Here is a 20,553-nt window from a genome sequence, read left to right on the forward strand (position 1 = left end):
GACAGTCCCAGGCAAGCCACCATGGTTGATTATCATAAAGCCAAACACTGAGTTCATGAGATTAAATCATTGTTTTATCCTGTAAATATAATTAACACACTAAGAGGTGAAGCTGGAGTTCCCCAGATTTTGAAAAAGTGGCTGGAACCTGACAAGCTACTTCTAATATTCTGAAGTATCCCAACCATGATTAGAGTATAAAATAGCATCTGAGAGTAAAAGGACCTGATTTTTTTAGATCAAGTATGACCTGATTAAAGGGCAACAAAGCACTTGAAAAGGAAATGTAAGTAAACATCTTTATTAAAGAGGGGCCTGGGGATTGTATCGTACACAGAACTAAATTATATACGGTACTTCAAACTGAAGAGCCCATTAGGAAGCAAATCATTTAAAAAGAATCTAGAACCTCCCAGACAGATACTATACAATGACCTACAAACAAAACACCAGCTGACTTCTCTCAGAGTAAACATGGATAGGCTTAGCAATCATACCTAATTACCTAAACTCCCCAGCTCATATTTCTGGCCCTGAGATATGCCTGCCCTATGAACTTAGGCAAGAACAAGGACTTATCCATATAACTTCTAAAGATTAATTCATACAATTAAGGAATTATTTCGTTTCGCCTTAAAGTTAACATAAAAGATGAGATTTGGCCAGGTATGGTGGCTCATATGTGTAATCCTAGCACTTTGGGAGGCCACGGTGGGTGGAATACCTGAGGTCAGGAGTTCAAGACCAGCTGAGCAACATGGTGAAACCCCATCTCTACAAAAACTACAAAAATTAGCTGGGCATGGTAACATGTGCCTGTAGTCCCAGCTACTCAGGAGGCTAGGGTGGGAGGATCTCTGAGCCTGGGATGTCGAGGCTGCAGTGAGCCATGATTGCACCACTGCACTCCAACATGGGCAACAGAGTGAAACCCTGTCTCAGAAAATAAACAAATAAATAATAACAATTAAAATATACACTAGGCCACAAAGGATGCTGGGAAGATGACTGAATAGAAAGCACCAGGAATCTGTTTCCCCACCCAGACAATAATTACACTCCAGCAATCTGCCTGATGTAATGATTTTGGAACTCTGTAGTCTATTGAAGATTTGCAACTTCCAGGGGAAAACTTGGATTGTAAATTGCAATTAATTCTCATCAGTTTCAGCTCTTAGCTCAGCAATAGCTACCCATCCTCCTTTCACCCCCATTCCACTGGCAGGCAGCTGTGCATGTGTTCCTGGAGCAACTTTGCAAACAGCTTTGGGAGCAAGGGTAGATTTTTTAAAAGACCCTATTTCCCCTTTGGTAAAAAGGTAGAAAAATTGCCGGGCACAGTGGCTCATGCCTGTAATCCCAGCACTTTGGGAGGCCGAGGAGGGCAGATCACTTGAGGTCAGGGGTTCGAAACCAGCCTGGCCAACATAACGAAATCCCGTTTCTACTAAAAATACAAAAAGTAGCCAGGTGTGGCAGCGCACACCTGTAAACCCAGCTACATGGGAGCCTGAGGCATAAGAATAACTTGAATCCCGGTGGCTCATGCCTGTAATCCCAGCACTTTGGAAGGCCGAGGGAGGTAGATCACGAGGTCAGGAGATCGAGACCATCCTGGCTAACACAATGAAACACCGTCTCTACTAAAAATACAAAAAAATTAGCCAGGCATGGTGGCACGTGCCTGTAATCCCAGCTACTCAGGAGGCTGAGGTAGGAGAATAGCGTGAACCCAGGAGGTGGAGCTTGCAGTGCGCTGAGATCGCACCACTGCACTCCAGCCTGGGTGACACAGTGAGACTCCATCTCAAAAAAAAAAAAAAAAAAAAAGAATCACTTGAATCCAAGAGGCGTAGGTTGCAGTGAGCCGAGATGGTGCTACTGCACGCTAGCCTGGGTGACAGAGCAAGACTCCTCTCCAAAAAAAGGTAGAAAAATAAAAATAAAAATAAAGGACATTGTCCTCCAAATATCAGGGACCTGTGCTCCAATCGCTGATTGCTGCCTCTGATCACAGAGATGCAACAGGGAGGCAGTGACCATTATTGATGTACTTCCCTCCATTATTGCAAGCTTCCCTCCCTTTGGTTGAAGTGACTTCCAGGGGATTTAAAGGATTGGTGCATTTTCCCCACCTTAATTTTTCTCTTTTTCCTCTTTTGGGAGCCAGACTTTAAAGACTAGGACATTCAAAAGCAACTACACATATGGGGGAAATTAGAAAATCACCATGAATGCCCAGGAAAAGATGTAGGCTCTGAAAAGATCTTCAGTTCCTGCTTAAGGCAGATTCTCAGCACAGAGACAGCCTACAGCAATCAAAAACAAAAACCTCAAACCCTGAGGAAGAGGAGAATCTGATTTTCAGAGATATCATATTATTAGAGTCAAATATCCAGATTTCAACAGAAAATCACAAGATATGTAAAGGAATAGGAAAATATAGCCCATTTAAAGGAAAAATATATATAAACCAACAAAAACTATCCCTGAGAAAGACCTAATGGCAAATCAACTAGAAAAAGGCTTAAAATATCTGTCTTAAACACACTTAAAGAACTAAAGGAAGATATGGAGAAATTCAAGAAAACAATATCTGAACATATTGAAATATCAATAAAGAGATACAAAACGTGAAAGGAAACCAAAAGGAAATTCTGAAGTTGAAAAACAAAATAACTGAAATTACAATGTTCAGACTTTCTAGGATCCCAGAACGAGAAGAGAGAGAGAGAAAGGGGTAGGAAGAATAGTTGAAGAAATAATGGCTAAAAATTCCCTAATTTGATGGAAATACATGAATATAAGCATCCAAGAAGCTCAAAAAACTCCAAGTAGGTTAAACTCAGAGACCCATCCTGAGACACATTATAATCAAACTGTTAAAAGACAAAGTCAAAGAGAGAATCTTGAAAGCAATGAGAGAACAGCAACTCATACAAGAAATCTTCAATACAATTATCAGCATATTTCTCATCAGAAACTTTGGAGGCCAGCAGAAATAATACCACACATCTATAACCATCTGATCTTTGACAAACCCGACAAAAACAAGAAATGGGGAAAAGATTCCCTATTTAATAAATGGTGCTGGGAAAACTGGCTGGCCATATGTAGAAAGCTGAAACTGGATCCCTTCCTTACACCGTATACAAAAATTAATTCAAGATGGGTTAGAGACTTAAATGTTAGACCTAAAACCATAAAAACCCTAGAAGGAAACCTAGGCAATACCACTCAGGACATAGGCATGGGCAAGGACTTCATGTCTAAAACACCAAAAGCAACAGCAACAAAAGCCAAAATGGACAAATGGGATCTAATTAAACTAAAGAGCTTCTGCACAGCAAAAGAAACTACCATCAGAGTGAACAGGCAACCTACAGAATGGGAGAAAATATTTGCAATCTATCTACCTGACAAAGGGCTAATATCCAAAATCTACAAAGAACTTAAACAAATTTACAGGAAAAAATCAAACAATGCCATCAAAAAGTGGGCGAAGGATATGAACAGACACTGCTCAAAAGAAGACATTTATGCAGCCAACAGACACATGAAAAATTCTCATCACCACTGGCCATCAGAGAAATGCAAATCAAAACCACAATGAGATACCATCTCACACCAGTTAGAATGGCAATCATTAAAAGGTCAGGAAACAACAGGTGCTGGAGATGTGGAGAAATAGGAACACTTTTATACTGCTGGTGGGACTGTAAACTAGTTCAACCGTTGTGGAAGACGTGTGGCGATTCCTCAAGGATCTAGAACTAGAAATACCTTTTGACCCAGTCATCCCATTACTGGGTATATACCCAAAGGATTGTAAATCATGCTGCTGTAAAGACGCAAGCACACGTAGTTTATTGCAGCACTATTCACAATAGCAAAGACTTGGAACCAACCCAAATGCCCATCAATGATAGACTGGATTAAGAAAATGTGGCACATATACACCATGGAATAAATACTATGCAGCCATAAAAAAGGATGAGTTAATGTCCTTTGTAGGGACATGGATGAAGCTGGAAACCATCATTCTGAGCAAACTATTGTGAGGACAGAAAACCAAACACCGCATGTTCTCACTCATAGGTGGGAATTGAACAATGAGAACAATGAGAACACACCAGGGCCTGTCATGGGGTGGGGGGATGGGGGAGAGAGAGCATTAGGAGTTATACCTAATGTACATGACGAGTTAATGGGTGTAGCACACCAACATAGCACATGTATACATACGTAACAAACCTGTACGTTGTGCACATGTACCCTAGAACTTAAGGTATAATTTTTTTAAAAAAAAGAATATATAATAAAAGCTTATGAGTTCAAAAAAGAAGAAAGAAACTTTGGAGGCCAGAATCAGTGGGCTAATATATTTATTTAAAGTGCTTAAAGAAACAAATGGTCAACAAGAATCCTACATGCAGCAAAACTATCTTTCAAAAGTGAGGGAGAAACTAAGGCATTCTCAGATAAACAAAAATTGAGGTACTAGAATTGTCCTGCAAGAATGGTCAAGGGAGTCCTCTAGGTTGAAATGAAAGAACATTAGACAGTAGTTGGAAGCCACATGCACAAATAAAGATTGCAATAAAAATAAACACATGGGAAATTATAAAAGCTAACACTACAATAATTTTGGTTATAATACATTTTGTTTTCTACATAATTTAGGAGATTAATTCATTTTTAAAAGAAATTATTAGTTTGTGCTTTTGGACACACACTCTATACAGTTGTAATTTTGTGACATCAACTAAAAAGAGTGGAGAGTGAGCTACAAAGGAGGAATTTTGAGTGTTATTGAAGTTAATATGGTATAAATTTAAATTAGAGTGTTATAACTTCAAGATGGTAAATGTAACACTCATGGTAACCACAAAGAAAATAGCTATATAGTATATGCAAAAGGAAATGAAGGAGCTTAGACAACAGAGTGAGACCCTGTCTGCACAAAAGTTAAAAATTAGGCATGGTGGTGTTTGCCTATAATCCCAGCTACTCAGGAGGCTGAGGCAGGAGGATTGAGGCTGCAATGAGCTATGATCACACCACTGTACTCCAGCCTCAGCATTAAGGTGAGACCCTGTTTATAAAAATAATAAAAAAAAAGAAATTAAAAAAAGAAAGAAATGAAAGAAATGAGAAGAGAATTAAAATGTTAACTACAAAAATCAACTAAACAGCCAGGTGCAGTGTCTCATGCCTGTAATCCCAGCACTTTGAGAGGCCGAGGCAGGCAGATCATTTGAGGTCAGGAGTTTGAGACCAGCCTGGCCAACGTGGTGAAATCCCGTCTCTACTAAAAAATGCAAAAAATTAGCCGGGTGTGGTGGCATGCACCTCTAGTCCCAACTATTTGGGAGGCTGAGGCAGAATAATCGCTTGAACCTGGGAGGCAGAGGTTGCAATGAGCTGAGATGGCACCACTGCACTCCAGCCTGGGTGACAGAGCAAGACTCCATCTCAAAAAAAAAAAAAAAAAAAAAAAAATCAACTAAACACAAAAGAAAGTAGTAATACCGTAAATGAAAAACAAAAAAGTTGTAAGACATATAGAAAACAAGCAGCAAAATGGCATAAGTCCCTTCCTATTAATAATTCCTTAAAATATAAATGGATTAAATTCTCCAAAGACAGAGATTGGCAGAATGAATAAAAACATATGATCTAACTATATGCTATCTGCAAGATAGATAGATATCTCACTTTAGACCCAAGGACATTAACCGATTGAAAGTTAGAGGATAAAAAAATATTCCATGCAAGCAATAACCAATAGAGCATGGTGGCAATAATAATACAGAAAAATAGACTTTAAATCAAAGGGTTTCATGAGTGTAGAGTTTCAGTTTTGTAAGATGAAAAGAGTTCTGGAGGTGAATGGTGGTAATTATTACACAACAGTAAGAATATAATTAATATAATTAAACTCCTAAAAACGATTAAGATGTGATGAATGTCATTTGTTTGAATGTCAATGTAGTTTGATAGGTATAGCATTGCATCTGTAAATAGCTTTGGGTAGTATGATCATTTTTATGATTTTAAGATTCTTCTTATTAATGAGCATGGAATGTTTTTCCATTTGATTGTGTCTTTTCTGACTTCTTTGAGCAGTGTTTTATAATTCTCATTGTAGAAATCTTTCACCTCCCTGGTTAGTTACATTCCTAGGTATTTTATTCTTTTTGTGGCAATTGTGAATGGGACTGTCTTCCTCATTTGGCTCTCAGCTTAGCTGCTGGAGTATAGGAATGCTGGTGATTTTTGTACATTGATTTTGTACCCTAAAACTTTGCTGAAGTTGTTTATCAGCAGAAGGAGCTTTTGGGGTGAGACTGTGGCGTTTTCTAGATATAGTATTATGCCATCTGCAAACAGGGACAGTTTGACTTCCTCTCTTTCTATTTGAATATCTTTTCTTTCTTTCTCTTGTCTGACTGCTCTGGCCAGAACTTACTATGTTGAAGAGAAGTGGTGGGAAAGGGCATCCTTGTATTGTGCCAGTTTTCGAGGGGGATGCTTCCAGCTTTTGCCCATCCAGTACGATGTTGACTGTGGTTTGTCATAGATGGTTCTTATTATTTTTAGGTAGGTTCCTTTAATATCTAGTTTGTTGAGAATGAAGGAATGTTGAATTTTATTGAAAGCCTTTTCTGCATCTATTGAGATAATCATATGTGGTTTTTTTGTCTTTAATTCTGTTTATGTGATGAATCACATTTATTTATTTGTGTATGTTGACCCAACCTTGCATCCTGGCTATGAAGTCTACTTGATTGTGATGGATTCGCTTTTTGACTTGCTGCTGGATTCGATTTGCCAGTATTTCATTGAGGATTTTGCATCTATGTTCCTCAAGGATATTGGTCTGAAATTTTCTTTTTTCGTGCATCTATGACAGATTTTGGTATCAGGATAATGCTGGCCTCATAGAATGAGTTGGGGAGGAGTCCATCCTCCTCAATTTTTTAGAATAGTTTCAGTAGGAATGATACCAGTCCTTCCTTGTATACCCAGTAGAATTCAGCTGTGAATCTATCTGGTCCTGGGCTATTTTTGGTTGGTAGCCTACTTATTACTGATTCAATTTTGGAGCTCATTATTGGTCTCTTCAGGGAATCAATTTCTTCCTGGTTCAGTCTTGGGAGGATATATGTAGCCAGGAATTTATCCATCTCTTCTAGGTTTTCTAGTTTGTGTGCATAGAGGTGTTTATAGTAGTTTCTGATGGTTACTTTTATTTTTGTGGGTCGGTGGTAACATGCCCTTTATCGTGCCCTTTGTCATTTCTAATTGTGTTTTTTGGATTGTCTCTCTTTTCTTCTTTATTTGTCTAGCTAGCAGCCTATCAATCTTATTAATTTTCTTACAAAACCAATTCCTGGATTCATTGATCTTTTGAATGGTTTTTTGTGTCTCAATTTCCTTCAGTTCAGCTCTGATTTGGGTTATTTCTTGTCTTCTGCTAGCATTAGGGTTGGTTTACTCTTACTTCTCTAATTCTTTCAGTTGTGATGTTAGGTTGTTAATTTCAACATGTTTGTAACTTTGAGATATGGACATTTAGTGCTATGAATTTCCCGCTTAACACTGCCTTAGCTGTGTCCCCAAGATTCTGGTATCTTTGTTCTCATTAGTTTCAAAGAACTTCTTTATTTCTGCCTCAATTTTGTTATTTACCCAAAAGCCATTCAGGAGCATGTTGTTTAATTTCCATGAAATTGCATGGTTTTGAGCATGTTTTTAGTCTTGACTTCTATTTTTATCACAAAAGTGTGTTTGGAGTGATTTCAGTTCTTTTGCATTTGCTGAAGACTGTTTTATGTCCAATTATGTGTTTGATTTTAGAGTATGTGGCAATGAGAAGAATGTATATTTTGTTGTTTAGGGATGGAGAGTTCTGTAGAGATCTAGCAGATCCATTTGGTCCAATGTTGAGTTCAGATCCTGAATATTTTTGTTAACGTTCTGCCTCAATGATCTATCTAATATTGTCAGTAGAGTGTTGAAGTCTCCCACTATTATTGTGTGGGAGTCTAAGTCTCTTTGTCGGTCTCTAAGAACTTGCTTTATAAATCTGAGCACTCATGTGTTAGGTGCATATGTGTTTAGGATAGTAAGGTTTTCTTGTTGAATTGAACCCTTTACCATTATGTAGTGCCCTTGTTTGTCTTTTTTGATCTTTGTTTAAAGTCTGTTTTGTCTGAAATTAGGATTGCAAGCCCTGCTTTTTTCTGATTTCGATTTGCTTGGTAGATTTTTCTCCATCCCTTTATTTTGAACCTATGCGTGTCATTACATGTGGAATGGGTCTCTTGAAGACAACCCACCATTGGGTCTTGTTTTTATCTAGCTTGTCACTATGCACATTTTAAGTGGGACATTTAATGCATTTACATTCAACATTAGTATTGGTATGTATGATTTGATTCCATCATTGTATTGTTAGCTGGTTATTATGTCCATTTCTTTGTGTGGAAAAAAACTATTTTAAAATTTGCATGAAACCAAAAATGAGTCTGAATAGCCAAGGAAATCCTAAGCAAAAAGAACAAACCTGGAGGCATCATGCTACCTGATTTCAAACTATACTACAAGTCTAAGTAACCAAAACAGCATGTAACCAAAACTGACACAAAAACAGACACGTAGACTGATGGAACAGAATACACAGCCTAGGAATAAGACCACACACCTATGATCATTTGATCTTCAACAAATCCAGCAAAAGCAAGCAATGGGGAAAAGACTACCTATTTAATAAATGGTGTTGGGATAACTGGCTAGCCATATGCAGAAGATTGAAACTGGAGCCTTTCCTTATACCATATACAAAAATCAACTCAGGATGAATTAAAAATTTAAATGTAAAACACAAAACTATAAAAACCTCGGAAGACAACCTAGATAATACCATTCTGGACATAGGAACAGGCAAAGATTTCATGACAAAGATACCAAAAGCCATTACAACAAAAGCAGAAATTGACAAATGGGATCTTTAAACTTATGAGATTCTGCACAGCAAAAGAAACTATAAACTATCAACGGAGTAAACAGACAACCTACAGAGTGGGAGAAAATATTTGCAAACTATGCATCTGACAAAGGTCTAATATCCAGCATCTACAAGAAACAAACAAATTTACAAGAAAAAATTCAATCCCATTAAAAAGTGGGCAAAGGACATGAACAGAGAACTCAAAAGAAGACATACATGTCACCAACAATCCTATGAGAAAAAGCTCTATGTCACTGATTGTTAGAGAAATGCAAACCAAAACCACAATGAGATACCACCTTACACCAGTCAGAATGACTATTATTAAATGTCAAAAAAATAACAGATGCTGACGAGATTGTGGAGAAAAGGGAACACTTTATACACAGTTAGTGGGAGTGTAAATTAGTTCAGCCATTGTGGAAAGCAGTGTGGTGATTCCTTAAAAAGACAAAAAGAGAACTACCATTCAACCCAGCAATCTCATCACTGGGTTTATACCCAGAGGAATATAAATTATTCTACCATAAAGACACACACACGCAAATGTTTATTGCAGCACTATTGACAATAGCAAAGACATAGAATCAACCTAAATGCATATCAGTGACAGATAGATAAAGAAAATGTGGTATATACACACCATGGAATACTATGCAGCAACAGAAAAGAATGAGATCATGTCTTTTACGGGAACATGGATGGATCTGGAGGCCATTATCGTTGGCAAACTAACAGGGGAACAAAAAACCAAATACCATATGTCCTCACTTATAAGTGGGAGCTAAATGAGGAGCACTCACCAACACAAAGAGGGAAACAATAGACACTGGGGCCTACTTAAGGGTGGATGATGGGAGGAGGAAGAGGAACACAAAAAATAACTATTGGGTACTAGGCCTCGTACATGGGTGATGAAATAATCTGTACAATAAATCCTCGTGACCTGAGTTGGCCTATGTAACAAACTTGTAAATGTACCCCTGAACCTAAAACAAACAAGCAAAAAGGTTAAGATGGCAAATTTTATGTTATATGTATTTTGTCACAATAAAAATGTGAACAAAAATATAAGTTTATAGTTATACAATCCACTCATTCATAAAAGAACTCAGCTTTTTTGGAGGTGATGATTATGTTCACAGAGACAGGAAGATAATTTCCATTGCAATTTATTAAGACAAGGTAGACAAAAGATCCAATGACAATGCCTTGTCCCTAAATCCAATGGACTCATTTCAGTCCTTATCTTGACTGACTTCTCAGCCACAATTTAACATTATTCATTATTTCTTCTTTCCAGATGAACAAAATATCAAACTTAGAAAAATAAGACTTCTAAATATAAATTCCACAGTGTCCTGTCAACCATATTGGAACTTGCAGCAAAAATAAAATTCAGTAATTTGGATCCCATTTTTATTTAAAAATGTGATGTTTTGTTCATCTTTGCATTAACTTTGACTTTTTTAAAATATTGCATTAAAATATTATTTATCTCAATTCCTGAGTTTTTTGTCACTTTTTTAAATTTTGTGCCCGAGGCAAGCCCCAGTCCTGAAAAACTCTCTCCTTTCACTTCTGTGATTCCCCAGTTTCCCAGCTCTCCCTGTCTCTTTCCGAACTGTCCTTCTCAACTTCTTTGCAGTGCTTCTCTGCCTGTCAACTAAACGTCAGTGTTTTCCAAAGTTCTGTTTTGGGTCTTCTCTGCTTTCTCTATAGGTACCATCTGGGTTATCCTAGCTACTACTGTATTCTATTGATTCCCAAATTGCTTCCTCCTCACTTTACCCTCCAGCCGCACCATGCAGAGAATTCAACCCTAATCTAACCTTATTTTCTACCTTTGTGAGTCAGTCAATCCTTGTCCCTATGATGCATTTCCAAAGACATACTTCCCACTTCCCAGCGAAGTACTTCCTCCTGCCAAAATTTAAACTCTGTCCCACCAAAACCCTCTCCTGGCCTTCCTCATGCCTGCCTATATCCTAGAGTGTAGGAAGGGAGAAAAGGAGACAAAAATCCTCCAGGCCCTCCATTTTATCCTTCTCTCCACTTTACCCTCCAATTGCTCAAATATATAAAAATCTCTCTTACTTTAACAACTTCATACATGCCATCTTCTCTATCTGGAATCTTTATAAGCAAACTTCTACTCATCCTTCAGGTCTCAGACTACATATCCCTTCCCGAGAGATTTTCTCTGACCTGCAGATTATCTTAGGTTTCCCTCCTATGTACACCTACAGAACTCTGCAATTTCTCTTTTATAGCCCTCATTATGCATTATTACAACTAGTTTCATTTTCATTTTCCATACTAGACCATAAGCTCTATAACAGTAGGAGCCATGCCCTTCTTGTTCACTATTATATATCTAGCCCTAACATAGTACCTAGACCTTATCAGTCACTGAAGAAGTATTAATAATTATATGAGGGAAGTCAGCAAAAATCAAATACCATCTAAACAGAACTTATGCAGTCAATGAGCAGATGAGCAAATGAGCAAAACGCAGCAGATGCAAAGATCACAAAACCCAGCTATTGTCAGGAAGCAGCTAATTAGAAAGTCCTACATTTTCTTAATCCTGGAGCAAAGTCTTTTGCTAAATAACCAGAACTCCCCACCCTGGTGCTGTCCACGTAACAGGGAGAGCACAGTCCATTTGTTGTCTTGGCTGTCCTGGGGCCTCTGAACATCTTGGCAGACCCTGCAGGGCCATCTGTCCTTTCATCCCTCCTGAAACTCATCTCTGCTCTTACGTGACCAAATGTTCTCCCCATTGATCTTTTCCAGGATATAGAGTTTTACTTACAGTTTTCTGGCTACTGCATTTTACCAAAGAGTGGTAGAGAATGGCTTCACACAGAAGTAGGGAAAGAGATCCAAGTTTTCCAAATCCCAAATGCTTACCATGAGAAGTTCAGAACCCTTTTTCAACATAGTGTTCTCTGAAAAGATTATGCTGATTAAACAGGATGCTGCTGTTGTATAGTGTTTAAAACTAACACATATGGTTTTACTTATCATCAGTTTTACTGATCAACAATTTGAAAGAAGTCTAATTCCATAAGTTAAAAAAATACACCTAATTAATGAATGCCTAACTTTTAGCCTGTCCATTGAAACTGATGGGTATATATTTAACAAAAATCAACAGACGCCCCTTGGAAAATGTAGAGCTTGGCTCTGAAGCTTCACTGAAACTGCAGGAGAAGAGAGAGCCCTTTCTTGTCCTGGAAAAATGAGGACTCGTGAACCACACACACAAAACGTCCAGCTTCTGGTAATCCCCCAAAACTGTGAAATGGTATATTTTTTAAAAAACAAGGAGTAGAGACCTTTATCAATCATACTGTGTGTGGCTAATATTTCCTGTTAACGTATTGGGATTTGTCAGAGAAAATCCTAGAGCTTCGCCTAACTACAGATCCTTGCATCTACCAGCTGAGACTCACAAAGCTAATAAACCTCACCAGCAAATTAGCATTATCTATAAAAGTACTGCAGCCTTAAATATTACAACATGGTAGAGCTGAAATGTAAATCACCTTGAAAGTATTTTTCCTGTATCGCAATAAGCAGAAGGCCTATTTATAATGTGATGCCAAAAATAGACACACACTGCTTAATATTTGGAGAAGGATCTGTACATGCCACTCCACTCTGCAGAAGCTCTTACAAGTACTTTTCCAATGCATTTTCCCTGGAATCTCTCTCTCTCTGATCATCAATATGTGAGCCATGGGTGCTTTGAACCAGGCAGGACAAGACACCCTGACAATACAAAACTTGATAGTCAAAGGATAAAACTCCCCTGAAGATGGCCACTACATTTTATGGCTGTATGCCACTCATGGCTTACAATGCCATATCCTCATATTTTCTTCTAATCAGAAATTCATAAGGGAAATCTGTGTACCAAAAGGTATAATAAGGGACATATTTTAGATTTTTTTCCCCACAGAGGACAGGGTTACCAGCCCCTAGCACTTTTTTTTAACAGTCTGGCTAATGATCTGGTGCCAACGCCAACTGCTGATTAAATAATCTAATGAGCCAGGGTGAGGCTTTTTGTTCTACTGCTTTTGTGACTTCATTTTTTGAACATTTAAAATTGCCATCAATCCCAAATGGTGTCTCATTACTTCTCTCCAATGTGTTTCTATTTGAAGATAAAAACTATTTTATTTGGAGCAAATTATAATAGGTTGCAAAATGACCCACCATTGTAAGACCAACAAATAGGTAGGTCCCTATAATGGTTTGTGAAGAAAAATTTTAATATCAAGTCACAAAGGGGGAAAACGCATCTCCACATTCATTTTTCACCTATTTTACCAACAACAACAATAGCAATGATTTATTGAGTACGCAACAATATCACAAGAAGAACTCTGGGAGTTTAAACTGCTAAAGCTAAACTTAGGCAGAACAAGGTGAGGATATTCACTTACAGAACAAAGAGGTTTTACTATCCCTAACCATTTATGATTTAAATCTTTTTTTATTTTTATTTTTTATTTTAAGTAAAGACAGAAAGGAGGTCAAAATAGGCCAGTGCAGTGGCTTACATCTGTAATCCCAGCACTTTGAGAAGCCAAGACAGGTGGCTCAGGAGTTCGAGACCAGCCTGGCCAACATGATGAAACCCTGTCTCTACCAAAAATACAAAAATTAGCTGGGCTTGGTGGTGCGCACCTGTAGTCCCAGCTACTCAGGAAGCTGAGGCAAGAGAATCACTTGAACCCGGGAGGCGGAGGTTGCAGTGAGCCAAGATGATACCACTGCAGTCCAACCTGGGCAACAGAGCAAGACTCTGTCTCAAAAAAGAAGAAAAAAAGAAAAGAAAAAACAAAAGAGGTCAAAATACAAGACTGGATTTTGCCATATATGACTTTATTTTATTTTATTTTATTTTTATTTTTGAGACAGAGTCTTGCTCTGTCACTCAGGCTGGAGTGCAGTGGCGCCATCTAGGTTCACTGTAACCTCTGCCTCCTGGGTTCAAGCAATTCTCCTGCCTCAACCTCCTGAGTAGCTGGGACTACAGGCGCACGCCACCACGCCTGGCTAATTTTTGTATTTTTAGTAGAGATGAGATTTCGCCATGTTGGCCAGGATGGTCGCGATCTCTTGACATCATGATCTGCCAGCCTCGGCCTCCCAAAGTGCTGGAATTACAGGCATGGGGCACTGCATCCGGCCCATATATGACTTTCTTACTTACAATAGGTCAAGCATCGGTGCTCAGGTTTATCACCAGAGGAAATTATAACACAATTGTGGGTATCTGTAAAAAGAAAAATAACAATTATTTGATGTATCTCAAGTAATATAAAAACTCTTAGTGAGAGTATTATACCTCAAATTACCTAAACCCATGTAAGAATCTCTTCTTCTTGCCCTCCTTTCAGGTTCTATTCTCAGCATTCTATTTTTGCACTGTTATTTCTGATGTAACATGATGTGTAAATTCCCAGTAACCTCCAAAATACTTAAAATCAAATATTTCTTCCTAGAAAATGTGTAGGAAACTGTCTCAACAAATATCTCCTTATGAACTTCTATAAATTGATCTACTAATTCTTACTAGGGTTTGAAATATGTAAATATCAATATTCATTTTTAAAATATCTGTCAACATGAAAAAGTTTCTATAAGAAAATGTAGGAAAAATAGAATCCCAGTGAAGTATAGAAAGAGAAATCTATTGAAATCCATCAACCATAAGAATTTTAATTCTCTAAGTTAAGAAAAGCTACTTAAAATGAGCTTTAGAATAGAAATTGCGGTCCCGTGATCCTTACTGAACAGTTTGCCAGTTCCTGTTTACATGTTTACATTATCTTGCATCCCTCAATAAATGTCATCTTTATATCGCCTTATTGAGTTACACACTTACTGAGTAGTAACTATGAGTAGTAATTCTATGTGTTACTGGTCTGTTAACACATAGTCTGGTACTTGATACCACAAAGGATAAAACTCCCTTGAAGATGGCCGCTACATTTTATTACTGCGTGCCACTCTTGGCTTACACAGAATGTTACTACTCAGTAAGGCAATATAGTTCCAACACAGTTCTCAAAGATTTAATATGCAGAAAAAAATGCAGTAAAAAAGAACAAACTCAGTTTTTTTAAAAAATGTTGTTATTACAGATACTGTCATATTTAGGAGACATCTTTGCAGAATACATGCAGTTTTGCAAAATGAGTACAAAACTAATACTAGGAGCCAGGTCCTAATAGGGACATGTAGTATTTCCCAAAGATGGTATCTCTTTATTTTCTGTCCCGGTGAAAGACGTTAATTTTTCAGAATGTCCATAGAAACGCCAACTGTGAGTAGACTATGACCCATTGCTGGCTACCAGAGAATTTGGGTCTTAACCAATACCGCCTCCTCAGTTCATCCACGGCATTCGTTTAAAAATATTTCCTGGCCAGGCCAGGCGCGGTGGCTCACGCCTGTAATCCCAGCACTTTGGGAGGCCGAGGCGAGCAGATCATGAGGTCAGATTGAGACCATCCTGGCTAACACAGTGAAATCCTGTATCTACTAAAAATACAAAAAAATTAGCAGAGCGTGGTGACGGGCGCCTGTAGTCCCAGCTACTTGGGAGGCTGAGGCAAGAGAATGACGTAACCTGGGAGGTGGAGCTTGCAGTGAGCCCAGATTGCGCCACTGCACTCCAGCCTGGGCAACACAGCGAGACTCTGGCTCAGGGAAAAAAAAAAAAAAAAAAAAAAAATTTCCTGACCAGGCAGGGTGGCTCACACCTGTAATCCCAATGCTTTGGAAGGCCAAGGTGGGTGGATCACCTGAGGCCAGGAGTTTGAGACCAGCCTGGCCAACATGGTGAAACCCCATCCCTACTGAAAATACAAAAATTAGCTGAGTAGGGTGGGGCACACCTGTAATCTCAGCTACTTGGGAGGCTTAGGCAGGAGAATCGCTTGAACCCAGGAGGCGGAGGTTACAGGGAGCCAAGATGGAGATCGTACCTCTGCACTCCAGACTGGGCGACAGAGCAAGACTATTTCAAAAAAAAAAAAAAGAAAGAAAGAAAAACAAACAAAAATGTCCTCAACATGAACGCCTTCTGTGTGAATTCTCCTTGTGCTTAGTACCCCTATTTGGCCTGACTTCCTTCTGCGTCCCTGGCTACAATCATCACAGTTTTGCGTTAGTAGAGCCGTTTGAAACAGCCTTTCTCTGAACAACCCTGACTAATTGTTTCAGAATAATTTCGGAAGAAAAAGGCACTCTGAAGAGGTTCCCATTCTACCTTTAGCATTTTTCCCAGCAAAGAACAACCTTTGTTTCTTTCAATAGCGTCTGTGTGTTTTGGCTGCATAATGCCTACAAAGAGCAGTAATACAAAACAGTTTTTCTAAGAATGAAGATGGAGTCACTAAAATCTTGCAGGTCACAAAGTCTCCCCCTTCCCAAACTGATAGCCTCTCACTACCTTTATCTGAATATATACATTTTTATTTCTTAATAAAAACTGTCATTTGGGGTGGGTTTAAATAGGGGGTTGAATAGGTTCGTGGAGGTTGCAGATAAGTTGAAACATACATATGCAAAGACCATTTAAGACTGTGTTTAATGTAGTGAAATAACTCGTTATTTTTATAGACTATATTTCAAGGCAATCTTTACATCCCATTATTAATAATGTTCTTAGATGTTAAGATATTGAACAATTCCCTTGAATTAATATCGAATCCTCGACACATCAAAAAGTCCATCTTGCCTTTGAAGCAGGAGTGAGATGGTCTTCCATATAAGCTCATGGTTATAAGAGCTTTGTAGCTAGTCCCTCCTCATCCCTTTTTGAACACACATAAGTGCGCACACACACACACACACACAGACAGAGAGAGAGAGAGAGAGAGAGAGAGACAGTTCCAGCGAAGAGGCAGAAGTAGATCTTACATAGATCCCCCTACCAAAATAGAAGAGTCTGCATTCAACTAAACGAATAACCACAACAAAGAAGAGCAGAATGCTTACCATATGCCAGGCAATGCATTACAAGCTCTATAGGAATTATTTCATTTAACCCTCAAATCAACTCCATAAACTATCCATTAGGACCTTGAGATGGGGGGTGGGGATTAAAAGGTTTAGAGGAAAATTCAAGCAACTAGAACGGAGTGAAGCTGGAATTCAAGCGTGGGTTGTCTTACCCCAGATCCCCACACTCTCGCTGTGCCAGGCACAGCATCTCCACCAACCTCATTTCAACCCTTAGAGCATCTTCAGGTCATCATTTCAGGACTCATAACTTTGGAATCTGTTCTTGTCCTTTAGCTGCCCTGTCTGTCACTTCAGGTATCAGTTTACTTCATTCAACATTGGAGACAAATAAGGTAAGACAGCTTCTGTCAGAATCAGGAGGGAGTAATGAAACTTTTCAGAGGTAATAAGGCAAGAGTTGGAAGAGTGGGAAAAAAGGGAATTTAAAGTAGCTATTTGCCCCATCAATTGAGAAATGAGTATAGTGTCAAATATAATCTCTACAGTAGTTTAAATGAATGAATTACATCTAATGTATGAACAAGGAAAAAATCTAAAAAAACTTAAGTTTGAATGAAAAAAAAAGTTGGAAAATGTGATGCACTGAATGATATCATACACTTACATTTTAAACCTATAAAATAATATTATATAATTATTTGGGCATACGCACTTATATAAAATGTATTAAAACATGTATGGGGGCTGAGCATGGTGGCTTACGCCTATAATCCCAGCACTTTGGGAGGCCGAGGCAGGTGGATCACCTGAGGTCAGGAGTTCAGGACCAGTCTGGCCAACATGGTGAAGCCCCATCTCTACTAAAATACAAAAATTATCTGGGCATGGTGGCGTGTGCCTGTAATCCCAGCTACTCGGGAGGCTGAGGCACAAGAATTGCTTAAGCCTGGGAGGCGGAGGTTACAGTGAGCCAAGATCCCGCCACTGCACTCCAGTCTGGGCAACAGAGCTAGACTCTGTCTCCAAAAAAAAAAAAAAAAAAAAAATTATGGGAAGGAAAAAACCTATTTCAAGAATGAATGATTATTTCTGGGGGACTTAGGGAGTTATGGGCTAGGGAGAAGTAAATAGATGACTCGGGGAGTCACATACACACAGTGTCACTGTATCTGTAAGGTATTGAATTCAAAAAATCTGAAGCATAATGGGAAAATGTTAACATTTACAAAATGTAAGTGGTGGCTACATGGTATTGTTATATTAATCTCTATTGTTTCCCCAATGTTTGAATTAGTTTCTCTCAACATAATTCTCTGATTGTTTTATGTAGATAAATAGATACTCCTCCTGAGGAAAAAGAAGACTATAGGAAAGACACTGACGGAAGAGTTCCCTGTGCCAACCACTGATAAACACCAAGAACATGCAGCAATTTGGTGGCTGTTCTAGCAGGCAGGCAAGGGAGGAGGAAGATGTCAAAGTAATGGTTGAGAGTAGGAAGACAAAGGAAGATGGTGAGAGGATAGAATGTTCTATAGTGGTGGGGGGAGAGTTACTTGCAAATAACGTGTTTGAAACTTGAACTATAACTGGCTACAAACGCAGAGCACTTCGGTTAGGTTGGAGCTGAGACTCAGATACATCCAAGTTAAGGAGAATAAGAGAACCCATCCCCTTCATCCCTATAGTACAGAATCTATTGGAATAAACTGAATTGCTAGATACTACAGATGCTCCTGGGGAAATAATTAAATCCTGACCCAAATTAGGTTTAACATGTATACAGTTGGAGGAAGCAAAATAAGTAAGATATAAAGAGAGACAACAGAAAATTTACCAAAGAGGGCAAGGTATTTGGATAGTACATTTAGCAAAAGAACCTAAGGGTTGAAAGGCAGTGAATTTAGCAGCTAAAGCACAGACACTGGGGACCCAGGCATTCCAGCCATATGTTTGGGCCCTGTGTGTATTAACAGCTGTCTTACAACTAGAAACTTTGGGGCACAAGCCTTACCACCACTCCAAAATGCAAAGAAAGAAACATTCTATTTTTATTTTCAGAAACAGAATTGACCAGGATATTGGCAGGAATCCCAAATGACAAGGTGCCGGTGGTAGCAAAGTCCTAGATTCCTGGGTTCAAAGACAGATGCAACATCAGAATTCCAACTAGATTAGTTCCAAGTGGTAGCTCTGGCTGCAGCAAGACCAGTGCAGTTCAATTCAGAATAAAGCACTCTGGGATCTAACTCATCGCGGTTTAGGGCTAACCAACCCTGTTCTAGAACCCTTTGTCATCACTGTAACATAGAGCAAGGAAGCATCCTTTTTCTCACTTCGCAAAAGCATCACTGGCTGAGGTGCCTGAGGTGAGAGCTACTCCAAAGCAACCAAGGCGGGGGTGTGGAGTGCCAGCACCAGCACAGCAGCAGTGAGACCAGAGTGACAGCATCACAGCTTTCATTGGGATCTGCAGCTGGACTGCATTCACAACAGCACAGTTCCAGTTTTGGCATCTGTGGCAACCCTGTTTAGGAATCTCAGTGGTGAGCTCTAGCCCAGGATCTGCATGAATAAATGAAAAATAATTTGTGGGGGAATTTCCACAAATATACAGAGGAGAGGAACTCCCACAAAGAATCATAATGGGTAGCTAGGATGCAGAGCCATTCAGATGTGAATGCTTTTGTACTCTCAGGGTGGGAAAGGCAGAGATGTTCATGTCACAGTAACTTGCTGCTGTGAAAGATGCATGTTTCCGAAACACTTTGTGCTTCAGAGGAAAAATATATAATCAAATAAAACACAAGTTTGAATTAGATTTTTCTTCCTGATGTTTTTGCCTCCCTCTAAGATACAGAATCCAAGAGGAGTTTTAGTAAAGGAAGGAAGCAGAGGGATAGGTGGAGGAAGAAACTGCAACTGATTAAATATTTCTGCTTATGAATATTTTGTGATGAGAATATCTTCGTTTACCAACAGTGATGAACACGAATACCTGAGCCTGTTTTAAATGGAACTCTGTGTAATAGCTAGAATTTTAGTCTGCAGAATGAAAGTATAAGGGATGAGGTTACAGCATACCTAAAGCAGGGACTAGTAGGCTTACAAACCCAGGTGACTTGAGGAGCTGGGCAGTCACAGTCACCAGAGTCGGCCTCAAGTCTAAAAGTGCTCACAACTCACCCCAGAACACTTACGAGCCCATTAGCACAAGCAATCCTCAGTTTACAAAGTATTTGAATATATGAAGAAAGACAAAAATAATCAAAGTGAGAAAGGCACTGATGGAGAAAACACCTGAGACCATTCTAATGTGATGCTGAGAATTGTCCAGCAACATTTACGGCCACTTGGAAGGGAAAACACTCATCCTTTTATATGTGTCCTATGTTAAGAATTTCAGCCAATTGGTTTGTTGAAAGTGGACGTATTCTTACTTACCCAGCACTTTGCCCATATCAGGAATCATGCTGTCTTCCCTGAGAGATCTGCCTCTGGCTTAAGAGGTCCCATCAGTGGACATCAGAGGAACAGCAGAG

General features: G+C 38.9%; 1 long non-coding RNA gene across 1 annotated transcript in view; it reads left to right on the top strand.

The window, feature by feature from the left end:
* The window catches only part of LOC144341165 (uncharacterized), a 53,604-nt gene extending 35,125 nt beyond the window's left edge, over positions 1–18,479 (top strand). Inside the window, exons 2-4 of the long non-coding RNA XR_013417942.1 lie at positions 12,180–12,305; positions 17,345–17,403; positions 18,342–18,479. This is a non-coding gene — a long non-coding RNA (uncharacterized LOC144341165). The remainder of the gene's footprint in view (positions 1–12,179; positions 12,306–17,344; positions 17,404–18,341) is intronic.
* Positions 18,480–20,553: the final 2,074 nt, after the last annotated feature.

This window comes from Macaca mulatta, chromosome 5 (assembly GCF_049350105.2).
Source record: "Macaca mulatta isolate MMU2019108-1 chromosome 5, T2T-MMU8v2.0, whole genome shotgun sequence".
Classification (NCBI taxonomy): domain Eukaryota; kingdom Metazoa; phylum Chordata; class Mammalia; order Primates; family Cercopithecidae; genus Macaca; species Macaca mulatta.